The 21,390-nt window shown below is 42.4% G+C and overlaps 1 protein-coding gene across 1 annotated transcript in view; it reads left to right on the forward strand.

Annotated features, from left to right (window-relative positions):
• The first annotated feature begins 1,700 nt into the window (after positions 1–1,700).
• Positions 1,701–21,390, forward strand: part of LOC126213333 (poly [ADP-ribose] polymerase tankyrase-1-like) — a 161,625-nt gene continuing 141,935 nt past the window's right edge. Inside the window, exon 1 of the mRNA XM_049941025.1 lies at positions 1,701–1,798. The gene's annotated coding sequence lies outside the window, so the exon portion shown is untranslated. The remainder of the gene's footprint in view (positions 1,799–21,390) is intronic.

The raw sequence follows: 21,390 nt of genomic DNA on the forward strand, positions 1-21,390 counted from the left end.
ATAGCCGCTGTCGTTTCTTTTTTTTTTAAGAATGGAAGCACACCTCATCTGAAAATACATCCTTCCGAAGTCAAACCTACTATCAGGAAAAGAAATCATCAGTAAAGTCACGAAATCTACAAGTATGTAAAAAATCATGGAACGCTAATAAACCAACGCTGTTATTTACAATTCTCTCTCAGGCGAAAGCGATAATTCAAGTTATTTACTAAGCGTTTGGATTAGTGTCAAAGTTCGCTTTACACGTTATGAAGTGATAGTGTAATGTTGTGTGTATGACTTCTCCTGTGATTAATGATCTGCCTGGCGTACGTATCTCACAAGGGAACCTCCCCATCGCACCCCCCTCAGATTTAGTTATAAGTTGCCACAGTGGATAGGCCTCGAAAAATTGGACACAGATCAATTGCGAAAACAGGAAGAAGTTGTGTGGAACTGTGAAAAAATAAGCAAAATATACAAACTGAGTAGTTCAATGGAAGATAGGCAACAATAAGGACGATGGGAGCGCAGGAGCGCCGTGGTCTCGTGGTAACGTGAGCAGCTGCGGAACGGAAGGTCCTTGGTTCAAACCTTCCGTCAAGTGGAAAGTTTAATTTTTTATTTTCAGTTCATGTGACAAACTCTTATGTTTTCATCACTTTTTTGGGAGTGATTATCACATCCACAAGAAAACCTAAATCGGGCAAGCTAGAAGAATCTTTTTACCCATTCGCCAAGTGTACAAGTTAGGTGGGTCGGGAACATATTCCTGTCATGTGACACACATGGCGTCACCAGTGTCGTATAGAATATATCAGACGTGTTTTCCTGTGGAGGAATTGGTTCACCTATGACCTTGCGATCAAATGTTTTCGGTTCCCATTGGAGAGGCACGTCCTTTCGCCTACTAATAGCACGGTTTTGCGATGCGGTCGCAAAACACAGACACTAAACTTATTACAGTGAACAGAGATGCCTGCATCTCGTGGTCGTGCGGTAGCGTTCTCGCTTCCCACGCCCGGGTTCGATTCCCGGCGGGGTCAGGGATTTTCTCTGCCTCGTGATGGCTGGGTGTTGTGTGCTGTCCTTAGGTTAGTTAGGTTTAAGTAGTTCTAAGTTCTAGGGGACTTATGACCACAGCAGTTGAGTCCCATAGTGCTCCGAGCCATTTGAACCAAGCCATTTTGAACAGAGATGTCAATGATGAACGGACAGATAATAACAATGCAAAAATAAAGAAATTAAAATTCTCAGTGGAGGGAAGATTTGAACCAAGGACCTCCCAGTCCGCAGCTGCTCACGGTACCACAGGACCACGGCGCTCCTAAGCCTTCAATGTCAATTATGGGGCTTATCTGGCCCATGGACTACTCAGTTTGTATATTTTGCTTATTTTTTCACAGTTCCACACCTTCCTGTTTTCTCAATTGATCTGTGTTCAGTTTATCAAGGCCTATCGACTGTGCCAATCTGAGGGGGGTGCGATGGGGAGGTTCGCTTGTCAGTGGAGATGACTGAAAGTCACTAAGGTGGAAAAAGCTCGTGGTGGGCACGTTCGTGGCCATCACGGAGCCGAATCGGCAGAGACCGCGGGTTTACAACGCGCAGGAGAGCAATCGCAGTAATCACCAGCGTGGCCTTGGCGTCTGTGGCGTGAGGTGTTGCTCAAACATCAGACGATAGAGTGGGGGGGGGGGAGGAGGAGGGGAGGCGGCGGCCGGCAGCCCGGCCCAGCCGCGGCCAGGGCGAGAGGACGAGAGGCGGAGGCAGCGGCCGACCGCCACTACGCTGGCTGCTGCGGCGCGGGACGTGTCTGGTGAGTGCCCACGTACCTCTGTCACCACCACTCTTAAAAGCAGTGTCTGTGGGAACCTAAAGAAAGAACCGAGATTATTTCTCTTTTTCTTAACTTCTCTCCACGACCTGTAGCGCAACAGCTCTTGTGATGCATTCCCGTATGCTTTCACTTCTGCTCATACACATATGACTGCACGGTTCAAATAATAACGGTCGTAGCAATATTCATGTACCGCATGTTTTTCGAACAGGTTTCTAAACGAATGTTATGTTTTATCTAGGTGTGTCAGATCTGCAGAGCAGAAGGAACAGCAGAGACAAGATGGAACCATTACATAGAGTGGCAGTATATAGCAGACGCATTCATGATTTTTTTCCTAAACTCAATAGGAATATGCAGGAAATTTGGAAGTAGAATTACGGTACACAGGGCAATTCAAAAGACTGTGCATAAAATGAAGGAACTGATAGAGAAGTCGAAATACAACAACATAAAAACGTGGTGTCGGAAGTAAATATGAGGCAGTGCAAGCTTTCGAGTGTTACAGGCACCAGGACAATGATTGCACACGCTTCTTAGGTTTATCAAATGTCTTCTTTACTCAACAGTTTTGTGCAGGCCTGAAGGTGTTCAAATTGGGGATTAGACAAAGAACAGCATAAAAAATGGTTCAAATGGCTCTGAGCACTATGGGACTCAACTGCTGAGGTCATTAGTCCCCTAGAACTTAGCACTAGTTAAACCTAACCTAAGGACATCACAAACATCCATGCCCGAGGCAGGATTCGAACCTGCGACCGTAGCGGTCTTGCGGTTCCAGACTGCAGCGCCTTTAACCGCACGGCCACTTTGGCCGGCTAAAGAACAGCATATGAAGAGGTTAGTTTGTTACCATCTGTCCTTGGCAGAGTGAACCAGAATTTTCTACAGAGATGTTATTCCTATACTGAATACGGAGTTCGCCATTAGAAACACCTTCTGTAGTGTTTAACGCTACTGAATAAATATTGCATTACCTTTGCTGAACTTAAGACGGGTGTGCATCGACTGTCGTTGTTGTTCCTCACCTTCCAACGCTCCTCCTGGTTCAGTGTTGCTTTCTAGCTTGTCAGATGCTACCCTAAAGCCGTTGCGTTTCGACTCCTGTATGAGCGCCTTCAGATTTTGTGAAATCTTTTGAATCTCCCCTATAATGGAATCCATCACCCACACAACGATGGGCACAGGAGTTCAGCTGCGTCCCCTTCCCTTCACCCTTCCCATCGTCACTCGGAGAAAAAATGAACTTCGCAAATCGACTGCACACTGTCCTGCCATGTTGTTGTTGTTGTTGTGGTCTTCAGTCCTGAGACTGGTTTGATGCAGCTCTCCATGCTACTCTATCCTGTGCAAGCTTCTTCATCTCACAGTACATACTGCAACCTACATCCTTCTGAATCTGCTTAGTGTATTGATCTCTTGCTCTCCCTCTACGATTTTTACCCTCCACGCTGCCCTCCAATGCTAAATTTGTGATCCCTTGATGCCTCAAAACATGTCCTACCAACCGATCCCTTCTTCTACTCAAGTTGTGCCACAAACTTCTCTTCTCCCCAATCCTATTCAATACCTCCTCATTAGTTACGTGATCTACCCACCTTATCTTCAGCATTCTTCTGTAGCACCACATTTCGAAAGCCTCTATTCTCTTCTTGTCCAAACTGGTTATCGTCCATGTTTCACATCCATACATGGCTACACTCCATACAAATACTTTCACAAACGACTTCCTGACAAATCTATACGCGATGTTAACAAATTTCTCTTCTTCAGAAACGATTTCCTTGCCATTGCCAGTCTACATTTTATATCCTCTCTACTTCGACCATCATCAGTTATTTTGCTCCCCAAATAGCAAAACTCCTTTACTACTTTAAGTGTCTCATTTCCTAATCTAATTCTCTCAGCATCACCTGATTTAATCGACTACATTCCATTATCCTCGTTTTGCTTTTGTTGATGTTCATCGTATATCCTCCTTTCAAGACACTGTCCATTCCGTTCAACTGCTCTTCCAAGTCCTTTGCTGTCTATGACAGAATTACAATGTCATCGGCGAACCTCAAAGTTTTTACTTCTTCTCCATTAATTTTAATACCTACTCCGAATTTTTCTTTTGTTTCCTTTACTGCTTGCTCAATATACAGATTGAATAACATCGGGGAGAGGCTACAACCCTGTCTCACTCCTTTCCCAACCACTGCTTCCCTTTCATGCCCCTCGACTCTTATAACTGCCATCTGGTTTCTGTACAAATTGTAAATAGCCTTTCGCTCCCTGTATTTTACTCCTGCCACCTTCAGAACTTGACAGAGAGTATTCCAGTCAACATTGTCAAAAGCTTTCTCTAAGTCTACAAATGCTAGAAACGTAGGTTTGCCTTTTCTTAATCTTTCTTCTGAGATAAGTCGTAAGGTTAGTATTGCCTCACGTGTTCCAACATTTCTACGGAATCCAAACTGATCTTCCCCGAGGTCCGCTTCTACCAGTTTTTCCATTCATCTGTAAAGAATTCGCGTTAGTATTTTGCAGCTGTGACTTATTAAACTGATAGTTCGGTAATTTTCACATCTGTCAACACCTGCTTTCTTTGGGATTGGAATTATTATGTTCTTCTTGAAGTCTGTGGGTATTTCGCCTGTCTCATACATCTTGCTCACCAGATGTCCTGCCATAAACTTATCAATTCTGTATGAGTCTGAAGAAACCAAGACATGCAATGGATATTGTGTCACCGCCAGACACCACACTTGCTAGGTGGTAGCCTTTAAATCGGCCGCGGTCCGTTAGTATACGTCGGACCCGCGTGTCGCCACTGTCAGTGATTGCAGACCGAGCGCCGCCACACGGCAGGTCTAGAGAGACTTCCTAGCACTCGCCCCAGTTGTACAGCCGACTTTGCTAGCGAAGCTACACTGACAAATACGCTCTCATTTGCCGAGACGATAGTTAGCATAGCCTTCAGCTACGTCATTTGCTACGACCTAGCAAGGCGCCATTACCAGTTTATATTGAGCATATTAATGTACCGTCAAGAGCGATGTACTCCAATTATGGATTAAAGTTAAGTATTACATCAACTACGTACTTTATTTGCTACCATAAATTCCCTTAACTGTTCCAGACCTCACGCCAGTCTGCGTGAGCTTAACGCGTGCCTTTCGGCATCCCCGCATAGTGACTTGGCTGGCTTGCCAAGTCACAACAGATATACCGACGTGTAGCAGTGACAGCCCACAGCCATTTTTTTGTGAAATCACGAAACTATTTCACCATGCACCGACATTATTTTCACAACTGAACGTCGCTCTACATTCTGAAGGCTTGTCGTAGCGCAGTACCTCCAGTGCACGATGATTTTTCTCCTGGTAACTTTCAAGTCAAAAGCTACAGAAACCAGAATGCTGCTACGGTCGCGGGTTCGAATCCCGCCTCGGGCATGGGTGTGTGTGATGTCCTTAGGTTAGTTAGGTTTAAGTAGTTCTAAGTTCTAGGGGACTTATGACCTAAGATGTTGAGTCCCATAGTGCTCAGAGCCATTTGAACCATTTTGAACTAGAATACACGTATAGTAGCGTAGGTTTCCGCGGCCACAGTCAGTCGACACAAAGGTTTTGTCGTTATGGTACTGCGTCATAATGTATCAAACGTCATAATGTATCAGCGGCCTTCTTCTGGGCCTACCGGTCAGTAGACCTAGACGAAGACTGCTGCAACCGTGGCCGAAACGTTGGTTATTCTCCAGTAGCAGTAGTTTGATACATATTGACGCTGTACCATAAAAATGGCTCTGAGCACTATGGGACTCAACTGCTGTGGTCATAAGTCCCCTAGAACTTAGAACTACTTAAACCTAACTAACGTAAGGACAGCACACAACACCCAGCCATCACGAGGCAGAGAAAATCCCTGACCCCGCCGGGAATCGAACCCGGGAACCCGGGCGTGGAAGCGAGAACGCTACCGCACGACCACGAGATGCGGGCACGCTGTACCATACCCAAATAACTTTCACCTCGATAGAATACACTTGTCTTGTTCTCTGTTTACACAAAAGATTTGGCTGACTGGATGGGCAGCCACCTATGTTTGATGCTGATGACGCCGTGGTGTAGGCTAGAAATGCCGAAATTGAGTAACTGCAGGAAGCTACAAGACGACTTACACAAATTTTCAGTTGGTTTGATGAATGACAGCTGGCCCTCAATGTCGAAAACTTTAAGTTAATGCGGCTGAGTAGGAAGATCAAATCGGCAATATTCTGATACAGTATTACTAGCGCCCTGCTTGACACGGTTAAGGCATTTAAATGTCTGGGCGACGTTCTTTTCGAGAAACACTATTGAGAAAATTTAGAGAACCGTCGTTTTTCCCTCGCTCTGTTTGCGAGTGGAATAAGAAAGGAAATGACAAGTAGCGGTACAGGATACCCTCCGCTACGCATCGTACGGTGGCTTGCGGAGTGTTTATGTAGATGTAGATGTAGATATAGATGTACATAGTATTCGGATGTAGAAAAATGTAACACACCTTACAGAAACATAATATATATTAATATCCATCACTCGAGGAAATTCTGGGCAGTAGGTACCTACTTGTCTCATTGGCTATAGATCTCTTGCACGTTTGCAGCAACATCTGATGACTCTCAAACCAGGTCAACTTATTCAGCCATCGTGCTCTGTAGGTTCCATCAGGAAGGAGAACTTTCAAAGACGTGGGATGATGCATGGTAGACATTAACAAAAGACAGGGACATCACAGACAGTTAAGCTTTGTGCTGCACTAACAACAGATCATCTCTGTACTGTTTAATGGTCTCACGCTTACGCCATGTAAATTTGATCCAGTACATCACAAAGAACAGTGCTGCTTTGGAAAGATTTGCAGCCTCCTCAGTTACACCAGACAGCTGTTGTTCAGCTGTTATGAGTACAAGACTCGGAGAGGAGCGTTAGCAAAACAGAGGTGCACAGCCACGTATCCAGTTCAATTACAAGGCATTCAAGTGTGACAGCTCTCCTGGACGGTGGGGCATGTCACAACACTGGCTACATACAGCAGCAGATGGCAATGAAAGCAACACAATGGCGAAGTCAGGGACACATGGTGTGTCAGAACCAGAAGCGGTGCGGATTTTGTTGGGAAAGGTAGCTCAATTGACAGTGGTCAATACGAAGTTGAGAAGTGAATTAACATCTAGAAGTGAGCGGGAAACTGCATCTGATCAGTCGTTTTTGCCTAGGGTGCTGCAGCAGGAGATTGATCCAGCTGCTGCGAGTTTGATTATTCTGTTTTCTGGCAAGGAACCTGAGGATGTGCGTTCGTTTATGGAGGACTTGGAAACTTCAGCTGTGATGAATGGTTGGTCAGATGAACAGTTGTTACATGCAGCCAAGATTAGATTAACGGGTGAAGGGAAGACATATGTAAGGTGTTCTGAGCTTTAAGGAAAGCAGGACAGTTTAAGCAGTTTAAGTAGGGGCTTTTACAGAGGTACAAGAAACAGAAAAGCGCTCAGTACTCTAGGGAGAGGTTGAGTACAATGACAAAGAGGCAGCGGGATCCGGTGGGGAAATTTTCGGACAGAATAAGGTAAATTAACGAGTATACTTACGAGTTGGGTCAGAGCGATGAAGCGAATGGTGTCCTGTTGCAGGAGGCCGAGCAAAACGCAGTTGATGTATTTTTGAGGGGGCTACCTGTGCATATGTCGCGGAAAGTGCGTGAAGGGACTTCAAAAGATTTGTATTCGTCATTCAACTAGCAATTCAGTGTGGGGAAATAGATGTGGAAGAAGCAAGCAGTGGGCTGCCAGGGAAGGGCGCTGAGGCAGGGATGAAGACCGTTGAGTCGGCTGCTGGCGCATCCTGACTTCGTCACAACTCCCCAGCGTACAAGGCCGACACACAGCAATGCGTTGCGTGGGTTGCTGAGGCAGCCTTTCTGCATCAAGCCGTTTCTCAGTTTGGTGTCCTCAGCATTGCAGGATCTGGTGACGCAGACTGAGAGGAATGGGGGTACTGTAGCTGGAAATGATAAATCACTTGGGAAACTCGGACGAGTTATAATACAGTGCATCCTGACAGTTTCCATCCTCATTCAACATTCCTTTACAGAAACTATATATTCTCCAAAGTACTGAATTACAGTTAATGGCATTCATACACAATGGATATGGACATTTTGGAATTCGTAAATGTATATCAAATATGAATTTTAAAGGTTTGAGAAAAAAGCCGCAGAAGTGATGCGAACTTGCCAGGCGTCTCAGAGAATATAATATGGGCATACATAGTCTATACAACGTATCCGACTAAACCAAATGATTTGCATCATTTAACAATACTGAATTTTTACTGGCCTTTGCCAACTAGTAGAGGTCGAGTTACATATGTTTATGTACTGGTTAAATGTTCGTCGAAATATGTAACTTCACAGTCAATCAAACATGCCAAAACAATGCATAATTATTTTGCCAATGTCGGGAAAACAGTCTTTTAATCAATGATGGTCCATAGTTAATAACCTATAACTTTAAGGAATTATTCGTATTGAAAGAAATAGATCACATAACCATATGTAAATATAACCCAAAAACCAACCCTTGCAAACATATCATAAAAGAAATTGGTAGGTTATGTAGGACATACTGTTCAAGCAGACATACTACTAGGTCACAGAAAATACCAGAGTTCCTAGTAATACTTAATGAACCAACATTTGTTTACTGGTTTATCTCCCATCGAAATACTGCAAGATAAATTCATAGATGAGCCACTGTTAAATTGTGTAGATGGCCATATGATGGCAATAATGTACATGGACACAGATGATGAAAAAAGAAAATTTACAATGATCAGCAGACAAACAGCTGCAGAAATATAATGAAAAAGCTATGACACCTAATTTTCATGTGGATGACTTGGTACTGGTTAAGGAAGTACACCATAGCTCAAATTTGAAGAAAGAAACAGCCAAGTATTTCCCTCATTTTAGTGGTCCTTACGAAGTTTTAAATGTTCCACATCCCAAAGCAGTTTGCTGGGTCAAGAAAAAGGATCACATAACATTTATATGTTAAAGTGGTATAAGACACCATTAAATTAAACATGAGAAAGAAACCCAGTAACAACAACAATTGTTCTTAATGGTGAAAGTGTGTAAACAAATACTGTTAATTGTTATTTAATCAGCTGCTAAGTATTCTTTTAGAGTAAGATTGCTGACCAAGGAGGCAGGTTACTTACCATCACATAGTAAAAACAATGAATGGATTTGTGAATTTTTTTTAGAGGGTAGTGATATCACCTCTATCGAGTTTTGACCGATGAATACACTGACCACAGAAATTATAATGATTTTTGATGATGACTTACGTGAATATACTTCCTTATTTCATTGCACTTCATAGGTGTTCGTTAGGATCAAGTTTTGGGGTGTCTGCTATGGTAAAGCTGTGGCAAGTCCATTCTGTAGGGAATGCCAAACAATTTCTCCCTCCAGCAGATGAGGTCCATGGCTTCGGAAGTGGTAGGGGAATCCATCTATTGGCTACTTACCGTCTTCTTATCTTCTTTGATCCTAATATACCTGTCTCTCTATTTCCTTTTCTTACTTCTTCATTAGGAGTACCAAATCTATATTTCCTCTGTCTGCAAAGTTCCTATTAAATGATCTCTTCTCTTTACTGTCTATATAGTATAATTTACAGCCTACAACAGTAGGATTGCACTGGCAGGGATTTCATGTATGATGACAACAGACTAATGGGACTGTCCTCAGAAGAGAAAACAGAAGTATGAAACTGTATAACGGGACAGATTCCTACTCTTTTGACGCAAAGGACATGGACCCAAGTGATGCAATTTAGTTGAGTCATGTTTTTGAGTGGAATAAAGGATATCAATGAAATAATGAATGACGCACTAAATGACCCACATAAATTATGTTAAAAGAACTTGGTGGATTAAAATAGAAAGTATTATCGATGCATATCAAAAACACTTGTGTGAGAGAAATGCAAAGGAAAATAATTATTGATACTGTGGGGCAAGGATAGTGAGATGGGCAAAGAATGCTAAGAAATAAAATGTAGAAATCAGAACAGAGTAAAATTCAACAAAATTATAAACATACCTCTTCATTCCTGGTGAATAAACTTGTTGAAGATGCTGATCAGTACTGTCTGACAAAAATAAAGTTTACAAAGAATATGGACTCTGGAGGGATTGGATATTATGTGGCTAGGCAGATCCTGGAGTGACTGAGCTATATCATAAGTTGGGTCCATTCACAATAGAAGTGGTTTGTACAACTTTTATGAAATAGATGAGGGTGGGTAACACGCACATACAAATAAAAGTAAGTTGTGAAGTACTTACCCAAAAACAGGGTGATTCAACTATGATGCAATAAAAAAGAGTTTGAGTAGGAGTCAGTGGGACAAGTGATCACACTAAAGAAGGGTATATCATACATAAATAGAAAAGATAATTTATATATCCCCAGGTGTAACTTGAAATTTCGAGATATACTCGGTTGTTTAAACACAAAATAGAACTAACTAATGTTCTTGTTCTTAAGAACCTTTAAATGTTATATACCAATAAAACAAAACATAAAACTTGCCATGAAAGAATAAGTCTGTAAAGTTTTTCTTCAAGGAAAATCTATAAGACTAATAATCATTCAATGTCTACCCATAGTATCAAAAATTCAAGTCAGTTTGTACCTTATAATATTTAACGAATACCTATTGATGGTGTAGCAAAATAATACAACTCTTTCGCTACACCAGAGTAGGCATGCTTGGTGGTGTCCCGGTGTCAGCTGTAGGCTGGCCAGAGGCACACGTCATGTCAATACCACTGCAAGCACACATTTCCCAACTGTCCCCAATGACACAGGAGGTACAACATCAGCCTGGATTTCGTTCTTGGATGCTGTAGAATAGGGCACCATAGCTCCCATAAATTGTGACCAACATGTGCAGCAATCCGTCGATACAACTGTCCAGCTTCCTGCAGACCCACAATGCGACTCCTTCCTAATTACTGAAGTTGTTCAACAGGAGTACGTCCTCGCCAGTCGGGCGTGCTTGTAGCCTTCAATGGAAGTTACACACACTATGCATCTCTCAACTCAGCACAGTTACTGACTGCAGATTCAAAATAGAGTGCACACAGACAAGCTGCCTGAGCCACACCTAATGAGCGATAACCGCTGCAAATGAACCACTGACACTACAGTCCCTCATTACGCACAACAAAAGTATCCGGACACCTGGCTGAAAATGACTTGTAAGTTCGTGTCGCCCTCCATCGGTAATGCTGGAATTCAGTATGGTGTTGGCCCACCCTTAGCCTTGATGACAGCTTCAGCTTTGCACACATACATTCAGTCAGGTGCTGGAAGGTTTCTTGGGCAAAGGCAGCCCACACTTCACGGAGTGCTGCACTGAGGTGAGGTACCGGTCGGTCAGGCCTGGCAAGAAGTCGGCGTTCCAAAACATCCCAAAGGTGTTCTATAGAAATCAGGCCAGGACTCTGCAAAGGCCAGTCCATCACAGGGATGTTATTGTCGTGTAACCACTCCACCATAGGCAGTGCATTATGAACAGGTTTTCGATCGTGTTGAAGATCCAATCACCATCCCCAATTTCTCTTCAACAGTGGGAAGCAAGAAGGTGCATAAAACATGTCTAGGCCTGTGCTGTGATAGTGCCAGGCAAAAGAACGAGGGATGGAAGCCTCCTCGATGAAAAATACGACCACACCATAACAGCACCGCCTCCGAATTTTACTGTTGGCACTACACACGCTGGCAAATGACTTTGACCAGCCATTCGCCATACCCACACCCTGCCATCGGATAGCTACATTGTGTACCGTGATTCGCCACAGCACACAACATTTTTCCACTGTTCAATCGTCCAATGTTTACGCTCCTTACACCAAGCGAGGCATCGTTTGTCATTTACCGCCGTGATGTGTCACTTATGAGCAGCCGCTCAACCAAGTTCTCCCACCTCCCGCCTAACTGTCATAGTAGTTGCTGTGGATCCTGATGCAGTTTGTAATTCCTGTGTGATGCTCTGGATAGATGTCTGCCTATTACACTTTACAACCCTCTTCAACTGTCGCGGTCTCTGACAGTCAACAGACGTCGGCATGTACGTATTTGAGCTGTACATGTCCCTTCACGTTTCCACTTTACTATCAGATTGGAAACAGTGGCCCTAGGGATGTTTAAGAGTGTGCCAATCTCGGGGACAGATGTGTGACACAAGTGACACCCAATCGCCTGACCACGTTCGAAGTCTGTGAATTCTGCGAAGCGCCCCATTCTGCTCTCTCACGATGTCTAATGACTATTGACGTCGCTGATGTGGAGTATCTGGCAGTAAATGGCAGCACAATACACCTAATATGAAAGCGCAGCGTTTTGCGGGTGTCCGGATACTTTTTGTAACATAGTGTATTATGCCCAGGTGCCGCTGAGTACAGCCCTGGAGGAAAATTTGGAAATTTGTGGTAAGTTCAAAAAAATGGTTCAAATGGCTCTGAGCACTATGGGACTTAACATCTATGGTCATCAGTCCCCTAGAACTTAGAACTACTTAAACCTAACTAACCTAAGGACAGCACACAACACCCAGCCATCACGAGGCAGAGAAAATCCCTGAACCCGCCGGGAATCGAACCCGGGAACCCGGGCGTGGGAAGCGAGAACGCTACCGCACGACCACGAGATGCGGGCTTAGTGGTAAGTTCCTAGGGGACCAAACTGCTAAGGTCATCGGTCCCTAGGCTTACACACTACTTAATCCAAGTTAAACTAACTTATTCTAAGGACAACACACACACCCACACCCGAAGGTTCGAATCCTGCCTGGGGCATGGATGTGTGTGATGTCCTTAGGTTAGTTAGGTTTAAGTAGTTGTAAGTTCTAAGGGACTGATGACCACAGCTGTTAAGTCCCATAGTGCTCAGAGCCATTTTTGGACACCCGAAGGAGGATTCGAACCTCGGGACGGGAAGAGCCGCGCGGACTGTGGCAAGGCGCCACAGACCGTGCGGCTACCCCGCGTGGCTGTACCGAAGGTTGTTGCACACTTATCCGGCAGTGCAGTTCTTTGCAAAGGACGTGCGTCAAACACAGGCACAACGTAGTCATTGGGCTATCAGGTACAACAACCGCTGTTTCTCGTATTCGCGAGATTCGCCAACTCAAAACGAAAACGCTGTATATCAGTGTGTCATATTGAGAGGCACCCACTTGCCTTTCTCATACTGTGGCATCAAGCAGTCAGGCCTGCAAGATGGGTGGTTTGCCAAGCGAGTGGATTAGCAACATGAATTCTCGTATCTTACGATTTTGTTATAAATTATCCTCCTGCATGAATAATACGCAACGGAAACACGCATCTGACTATAGAACTCTGTCTGCACACTACGCACTGGCAATACCACACTTACTTTTTGTCTTTGATTTAACGGCTTTTATACAAATTCGGGACATTATGATAACATACAATTTAATGAAATAGGCCACTAATCTCTTTCTTTTCACTATTTGATTTATTCATTAGCACACAAATTCTACAACCTACGACAATATCATAAGAGAATTTCCATACTACGGTCTCGTAATCTATCTACCACAACTGTGCACTCCCTGGATCGGATGGTGGATCTTTTATTATACCTCACACTTCGCCTCTCACAATCATTCTCCAGAAACATTCCTCCAGATCGAGCGATGCAGAAGGAACAGGCATACCCACAAAATCTTCCGAAACTACCTTGCTACTCCCATGCAAAACACACATATTCAAATTACAAGACATACCCAATACAACAATCTGAAATAATACACAAGAACCGTTACAACTTCATCATTTTCCGCTTTCCCACTTCAATCAATATTTAACCCAGTTTCACTCGACACTGCCCCAATTTGTAATTCCAGTTTCCTACTGTGAACTCTGGAGATAAACGCTCGTCTTCCTGTGCAATGCAAGCCAAGTGGCGTTGCTGGAAAAACGGCCGACTCACCTTGATTTTCTCTCAGAGTTTAAATTCAGCGTCACACGGAATGATATTTCTTAAATACTTCAATTTATGATACACACGCAATTCTTAAATATATCAGCTTATTGTACACACGCTATTAATTCTCAAATATTTCAGCTTATGGTACACACGATATTAATTCTTAAATATTTCAGCTTATTGTACCCACGCTAGTATCTCAACTTATAACTACACGTGGTCCCTTTGTGACCGTTGGTTTACTATAATCCCTTTAAAATTACCTGCCTCACTTTGTAATTTTCCCCACAAAAGATCCTAGGAAAGAGAAATGATTAGTTCTAACTACTCTTAAGTATTCCACATCCATACCATGCCTCCACGCTTTCATTACGGAGCACAACAAAAAACAGGTCTTCACAGCAGAAGGTTCAGCGCCAGAGTGCCGAGTCTGAAACATGGCCGTCTTTTCGTTCTCTCGCACCTCTCTCGAAGTGGGAGAAGCACCTTGCTACCTTATTGGTCGGCCACATTTCAAACGCTCAAAAGCTCTGGTAACTTCCATCTCTTTGGTCTCACCAAAGGTACCCAAAGGATCGACTCAAAGATGCTCATATCGATTCACTATCTGTGGTTAGCAGACGACCATACATTCATTCATTTACACCACACAGATCTCACCAAACGGGATGTAGGGATTTATTTTGCGGAAGTGCACATGTGATCAATTAAATAAATAACTTGTCATTCTTTCCCACACTGGTATCCGGCTTCGCTGTATTAATTGAAATTATTGAGTTACTTTTACACAAAAAATGTGTTGTTCTGACAAGAATTTCGTACCTATTCTCAATGTTGGGCGGTACTGTACCCTTTCATCACCGGCTACCCATGCAGAAAAAAATGGCACGGTACTATCCTTGCAATGCGAGGGTAGTTCCGAACATTTTTTTTTTAAGAAAACTGTATTAAAACAAACGTAGCAATTCATCAAAATAACCAGGAGGAGACCTTAGCCCCTGGTGACCTCAAATAGACGACCAAATTATATTGTACTCTCCACAATCCGGAGTAACGTACACATACAAATATATAACAATCCACATGACAAATAAAACATCACATCATAGAAATAAAAAAATAATATTGAGATAAAAATTTGCTTTAGTTACTGGGATCTTCGTTACTCATGAAATTTTAAATGGCTCACCGTCCAAACACAGAGCAAGTAATCTGACAGTCATAAATTGCGCTGTAAAAACCCTTACATAGCAAAGTCTAAATACAAAACAAAATCAACAAAAGAAAAAAAATTCGTACACTAGTTACACGTAGAATGTCAGGCTCCATACCATTACTCTAAAATATACCTCAAACCTACAGAGAAATAAAAACTGAGAAGAAAAACAATAAAATATTCCACAAGTTACATACTGGTTACGTAATATAGTTCGTCTAAGACATCATGTCACACCTCATTAACTATCATCACCTAAACAATTGCCACAGCTACTCGACAGTGAGTTTAACCTTATCCTATATCCATCAGTGCAAATACCTGCTGCTGAGCTAGTCAGTCCATCAACTTTGATCAATACTCGCAATAAATAGTTAGCAATAAGTGCTTGAATCCACCAGTAGCTTTCTTATCTTACTCTACTGCTTATTTCTCTGTTGTCACACATATAGACGACAAGAACTTGCATTTCAACTAGCCTTCGTTACACTTTAATGTGAAATGTCACCACTGTGATAATAAAAAAAATAAGTGGCTTCAGTCAAAACACCAACAAGATTATTACTATGCACGACATCAAAATACATCAGTTAATTCCGATATTTGTTGTGCAATGCAAATTCTTCTCCCCTGTGACAACCTTACTGATAAATGCTACAAGGGCCGCTACGTTAGTATTACGCCACTGGCTAATAGTTAAAGCATCATTGTACCAAATATTCTAATACACATGCTACGTGAACTTGATAACCCAGAACAAACCAAAAAACAAACACTAACTATTCTAAACACAATTATTAATAAAATACAATTACGCTTGCTGTCCCTTCAGGAATGAAACATATAAAAAAAAAAACATTTACACAATTACAAATACATTATTCCCTATCTTGCGAGTCACACGGAAACATTTCATTCTGTGATTTTCTTGGGGTCAAAAAGTTGCTGATAATTTTCCTAGAACCACTGTCTCGGTGTCAAAGCTCTCCCATGGTTACCCGGACGAAAGTCTTTGAGTCACTCAATTCGGCATTTTGAACACGCACTGAACAGTAAACTGTATCTCTCATTAAGCACAAATGTCATAGTCACTCTCAGAGTACCATCCACACGAATCTGTTCGTCCAAAAAAATGGCCCTACAACTACTATTACCCACGGTTCTGTCCTTTCAGTTCATGGTGTAATTAAAAGTCGTAAGTTTCAACAAACAGCACTTATTCCCGCGCCAATCCAAGAAATGTCTCCTACTACAGACGCAAATGTCAATGTCCCACTCTAATTGTTCACCAAACGACAACTGTCCTCTAAGTATACCGAGTGTCCCACATGCAATTCACAAAGCACACTTAACAAGTCACTGCCAAAAGTTTATGGATCCCACCATTCAGTGGTCAAGACAAAACAAAACAATCGTCCTGTCTGCTAAGGACAACATCTTTTCCACCTCTCACAATGTGGAAACACCAGTCCTTCACTTTCCACCTTATGGAAAGTCGCAGTCATCTTGTTTCACGGCTCCACAGTCCAGTACAAGTTAATAGCTGCAGGTAAAAAATGCTCGCCGGGCTCTGTCGCGCCTCGTCCATTCAGCAGTAGCGTCGCTGCGCGCGCCGTTGAGCAGAAGAAACCACCCGCTGTTGCCTCCGCGGGATACCTTCCCCAGTCGTAAGGGTGGCGGAACTCATGAATGGCCAGTGATACGTGCGTGTCGCCCCAGGCCGTTGACCTGCTGTAGCGGGCGCGTGGAGTGTACCTCGTCCCGACAATGGAGTGGGGAGTGCCGCGGCTGTGTCGCCTGTCGTCGTGGTGACGTCAGCTCGGCCCGTTAGCGGTATGGGCGTTACGACACCCAATTAGCCAGATCTTCCGTGCATCTCGCAACATTACAGACAAAAGGATATACAGCATTTAAATACTCATTGATTACATGTATTATCTATTAGCTACATTGGTAACAAAAGAATCTTTGTTCTAAAAAGAACATAAAATTATACACCCTAGTTTTCTACACAGACAACATACATTTATCTATCCTTTTTCTATAGATAGCCCACACTCGTGCTATTCTTTGTACCTGTCGTCCCTCATACAAAACATGAAGGTGTAAAATAAAGAACAAAATGAATAAGAAACAATCTATACAACTCATAATTACAATACAAAATAGTAAACTACTCTAACATCCTATCACAGTGAAAAATATTAGAAACTGTTGATTCTCACGCTACAATATACAATGAACCTTTTGTGCTTATGACACGCTGAAATTAAAATCCCTTGAAAGTGTTCTAACAAAAAAATGAGAAAATAATCTACACACCTCTCAATTACCTACCACATGTTATTAAATAGTAAACTACTTTAACATCCTAACACAATAAACATTTTAGAAACTGGTGACTTTAAATCTACAACATATAATGCACCTCTGTGCTTGTGACAGACTGAAAATTCGTATCTCTTCACATACTTTACATTTCATTATATATAACAACGTTTCTAGGACACGTATGACAGATCCTGACCTCACATCAAGGTTCATCCCAACAAACAATAAAACACAATAATCTTTTAGTTATGGATCGGTAGCATCCCCTTTTCAGGAGTGTGCGCATTGATCACACTACTCTACGACTCTCACTCACCAGACATCACATTTTCCCTCTCATTCATTCCATTAACACACTAACAGAATAGGTTTAGAAGTCAGTTAACCTTAACACCACCACACTCACTACAACATACCATACCTTTGCTCCCTTATACTCAACCACATAACACATGAAGCTGTTTCGGAGATAGCTTTCCAGTCTCCGAATTCGTCCTTTCACTCTGGCACCTCTCTCCATCGGCTTACCTCTGCATTCACTTTATGCTAATATCAACCTAGAATTGCGACATTTCATCTAAGAACAAAAAATACACAAATTATTCATCCTGCAAAAAATAGCTGTACACATTCTTGGTACCGTTTTGATTAGTTATACTGGTACGAGGCTTCAACAACAACAAAAAATATTTTTCTCAAATCGCAATTGTTATGCTAAGAATTAGATCTACACCTACATTACATCTTTCGTCAGTATTCCACAACGTTCACCATCTGGGTCTCATACTCCCTTTACGTCCTTTCACATTGTGCAGTTGTCCTCATCTCTTCATTCGTATTTCGGCTCTCCGTCCGTCCATTACTCCATCATTTCCTGGTCTTCCTTCGCCATTGGCATCAATCTCTATTGCAGCATACACAGGCCTCTCTGTAACATACATCTAAGACATCTCCACATTATTCAATTCTACTCACCTTTATTTTACCGCTGCTTCATCACGTCGAATCTCCCTTCATCATTCACACTGCTTCACGTCGATTCTCTCCTCAAAAATTCACCTTTATCCACTACTATTTATCACGTCGCTTCTCTATCTACCATCTTTATTCACTCATTAATCATCACGTCGTTTCTGCTTGATCCTTATTCATACGACAAAAAAACACGTACATACACCACTCTGTCGACTCCTGTTCATGACTCATTTGACCAGTCTATTCCGTCATACTTCCTGACATCCCGCCTGAAAATTCTTACGTTCGATTTGACCCTGCACAACGTTACACACCACAATTAAATACACTGACTATCTACCATAAATTGCCTACCTTAGATCTATCCTTAACTTTTCCATAATTTGATGTTAGAAATGTGATGAAGCCCCCGAGATTGTTTTCCCTTGATCGTCTCAATTAGTACAGCATTTTCATGTACAATCCGCCTCACTCTGAATGGTCCACTATACACAATAAAGAATTCGCTAGTTAAGAATACGTGCTTACACGAAAATTAAATGTGTACAGAGAATATACAAGCTGGGAGAATTGGGCAGCCCAAGTGTTAGTAACTTTGGTGCTAGTGGCCTCTTTCACTAACACCAGATTCCGAACAACCATACACAACACTTCATTATAGCTGTCACCACGACAATGACATACTATAGATCAGATGGCATCTAATTTAAAAACTTCGATCACAATGTTTACCTCTTACATTACTTGTTTAGTATCTACAATAGTCGAATCACACTAATTCAACTGGACTCATTGGCATTATTACATAACATTTTAGCAACTGGATTCTTTGAAGAAACCGCTCTTTTACTTTACTGTTCGAAATAAAAAGTTGCAAATTTTACTGAGATCCCAGCCTAACAGATTCCATTACTGCCGTTTTATTCTCTGATCAGAAGTATGGTATTTGCATTCCTACATATTAGTTGAGTTTGTCTGCTACATAGACAATTTTCAGTGCCAGCTGCATGTGTTTTAGAGCAAGATATTAAGGGCTGATATGTTGGATTGGTTTCTCCTATTCTTCAATCTATTACGACATGAAAGAAATACCCGGATTCCATGCTCTCCTGTCATTCAGATAGTTTCTACCCTCGACACTATCTGACCTGTCTCCGTTCACGATATCGCTCTCATTACCCAAGTGTTGAAATGACGCGGAATCGTCTAAGCCTCTGCCTGCCATCACTATACCTCTGCGCAATTTCACTGGCAACTTCGTTATATGGATCCTAATGAACTCCGCTGGTTCGTATGTCACATCCAAGTACCTGTTTCGTCTGAACATCTCCTGATAGCATGACACTGAATCCCTTATACCACATTCGTTACGATTTGGCATCATCAATATGCTTTGCGTAACCTGGTCCTCCTTACTTTTCGACCAGAATTCATTTAAATAGCTACTACAGTCTTTAAGGTCTTCCTGCATTTTCGCTCTAGCCTCGTCCCTCAAATAGTTATACACAAACTTCGTTTTGCGGAGCAGTCCCCTCAATGAAGGTAACGAATCTTGAAATTGAGACAGCCTTGGACTATACCCAGTTGGGTCTGCCACCTGTTTTATCTGACACAACCGTTCTTCTGACTCTGTGAATTCGTCTTTCTCTTTCTGCCTATTTTCGCTTTCTGAGTTTATCTCACTCTCCCTCTGAAATCTACCTGGTGGTGTGTCACCTCCGCTACTGCACGCTAATTGCAACTGTGCTAGTTCTTCACTATGTTTCCTACTTATTTCTAATTGTCCCTCTTTAAACTGTAATGGTGGTTGTATCTCCTCCTGATCGGCACAAACCTCTCGCTGCGTACTGTCAGAACCTGTCTCGCCTCTTATACTGATCTTTTCTACATCTGCGCTAATCGTATTCATTCTGACCACTACCTCTTCGATTCGCTCATCCGGCAAAACGTCCCTACGTTCTGTAACATCGCTCTCTATTGCACTTATTCGTACCTCCAGATTATTGGCTTTTTCTTTTACGGCATCACATACTTGCTTCAACGCATCCAGATTCTTCTCCCCCTCATCTAACCGATTATTAACTGCGGGCAAACGCTCATCGATAACTGTGTGGAGCTTCCTCATTGCCTCTTTATTTCCCTTATCCATTACCTCCAATCTTTCCTTATTTTCCCTATCTCTCTCCTTATTATCTCTATTGATTGCTTCTAATCTTTCGTTATTTGCTTCCAATTTTTCATTTATCGCTTTAGTCTCCCTATTCATCGCTTCTAATCTTTCATCCATCCTCTGTAAAAACTGCATTAGCCCATCGTTATTTCCTACTTTCGACGCGCTCACCTCGTTCGCCTGAGAAACCGTAGCTTCGCTAAGGGTAGCTGCACTTTCACTCTCTACCTGACCGAGTCCCTGCTCGCCCGCGTCGTTCGGAAAGGCCCCCGATAGTGAACAAAGCCCCCTGCACAAAGGCTCCCCTTGCAGCGGTCCACTGAACAATACAGCCTCTTCGGAGTGCCTGCCGTCCCCTCTCATTAACTCACGGTCAACACCTACTTCCCGCTGCACTGCTACATTCACGCCAGAATCGTTATTCTCCATGGTGACTATACTTTTAGCCTGTGACCTAGTTACTACGGACATTACACAAAAAAAATTATAAAACGATCTTCTAGCCTTGTGCTATACTGCAATTAATTACATAAAATAAAATAAAAGATCCTCACCAATCCAGAAAGAAATTGCAAACGGAAAAAACTTTACTTCTTAGCGCTATCACAATATATTCCATCAAAAAAAAAAAAAAAATTAACCGCAAACCCTAACAACAAAATATCCTAACAAAAATGATCCTGGCCACAAAATTATCGTGACAAAAACGGAATCCTGGCAACAAAATTAAATATCCTGACCAATAAATAATCCTGGCATCAAATTAATCCTGGCATCAAATTAAATATCCTAACAAAAGGAATCCTGGCAGGGTCGAAATTA

The sequence above is a fragment of the Schistocerca nitens genome, chromosome 11, assembly GCF_023898315.1.
Source record: "Schistocerca nitens isolate TAMUIC-IGC-003100 chromosome 11, iqSchNite1.1, whole genome shotgun sequence".
NCBI classification, from domain to species: Eukaryota; Metazoa; Arthropoda; class Insecta; order Orthoptera; family Acrididae; genus Schistocerca; species Schistocerca nitens.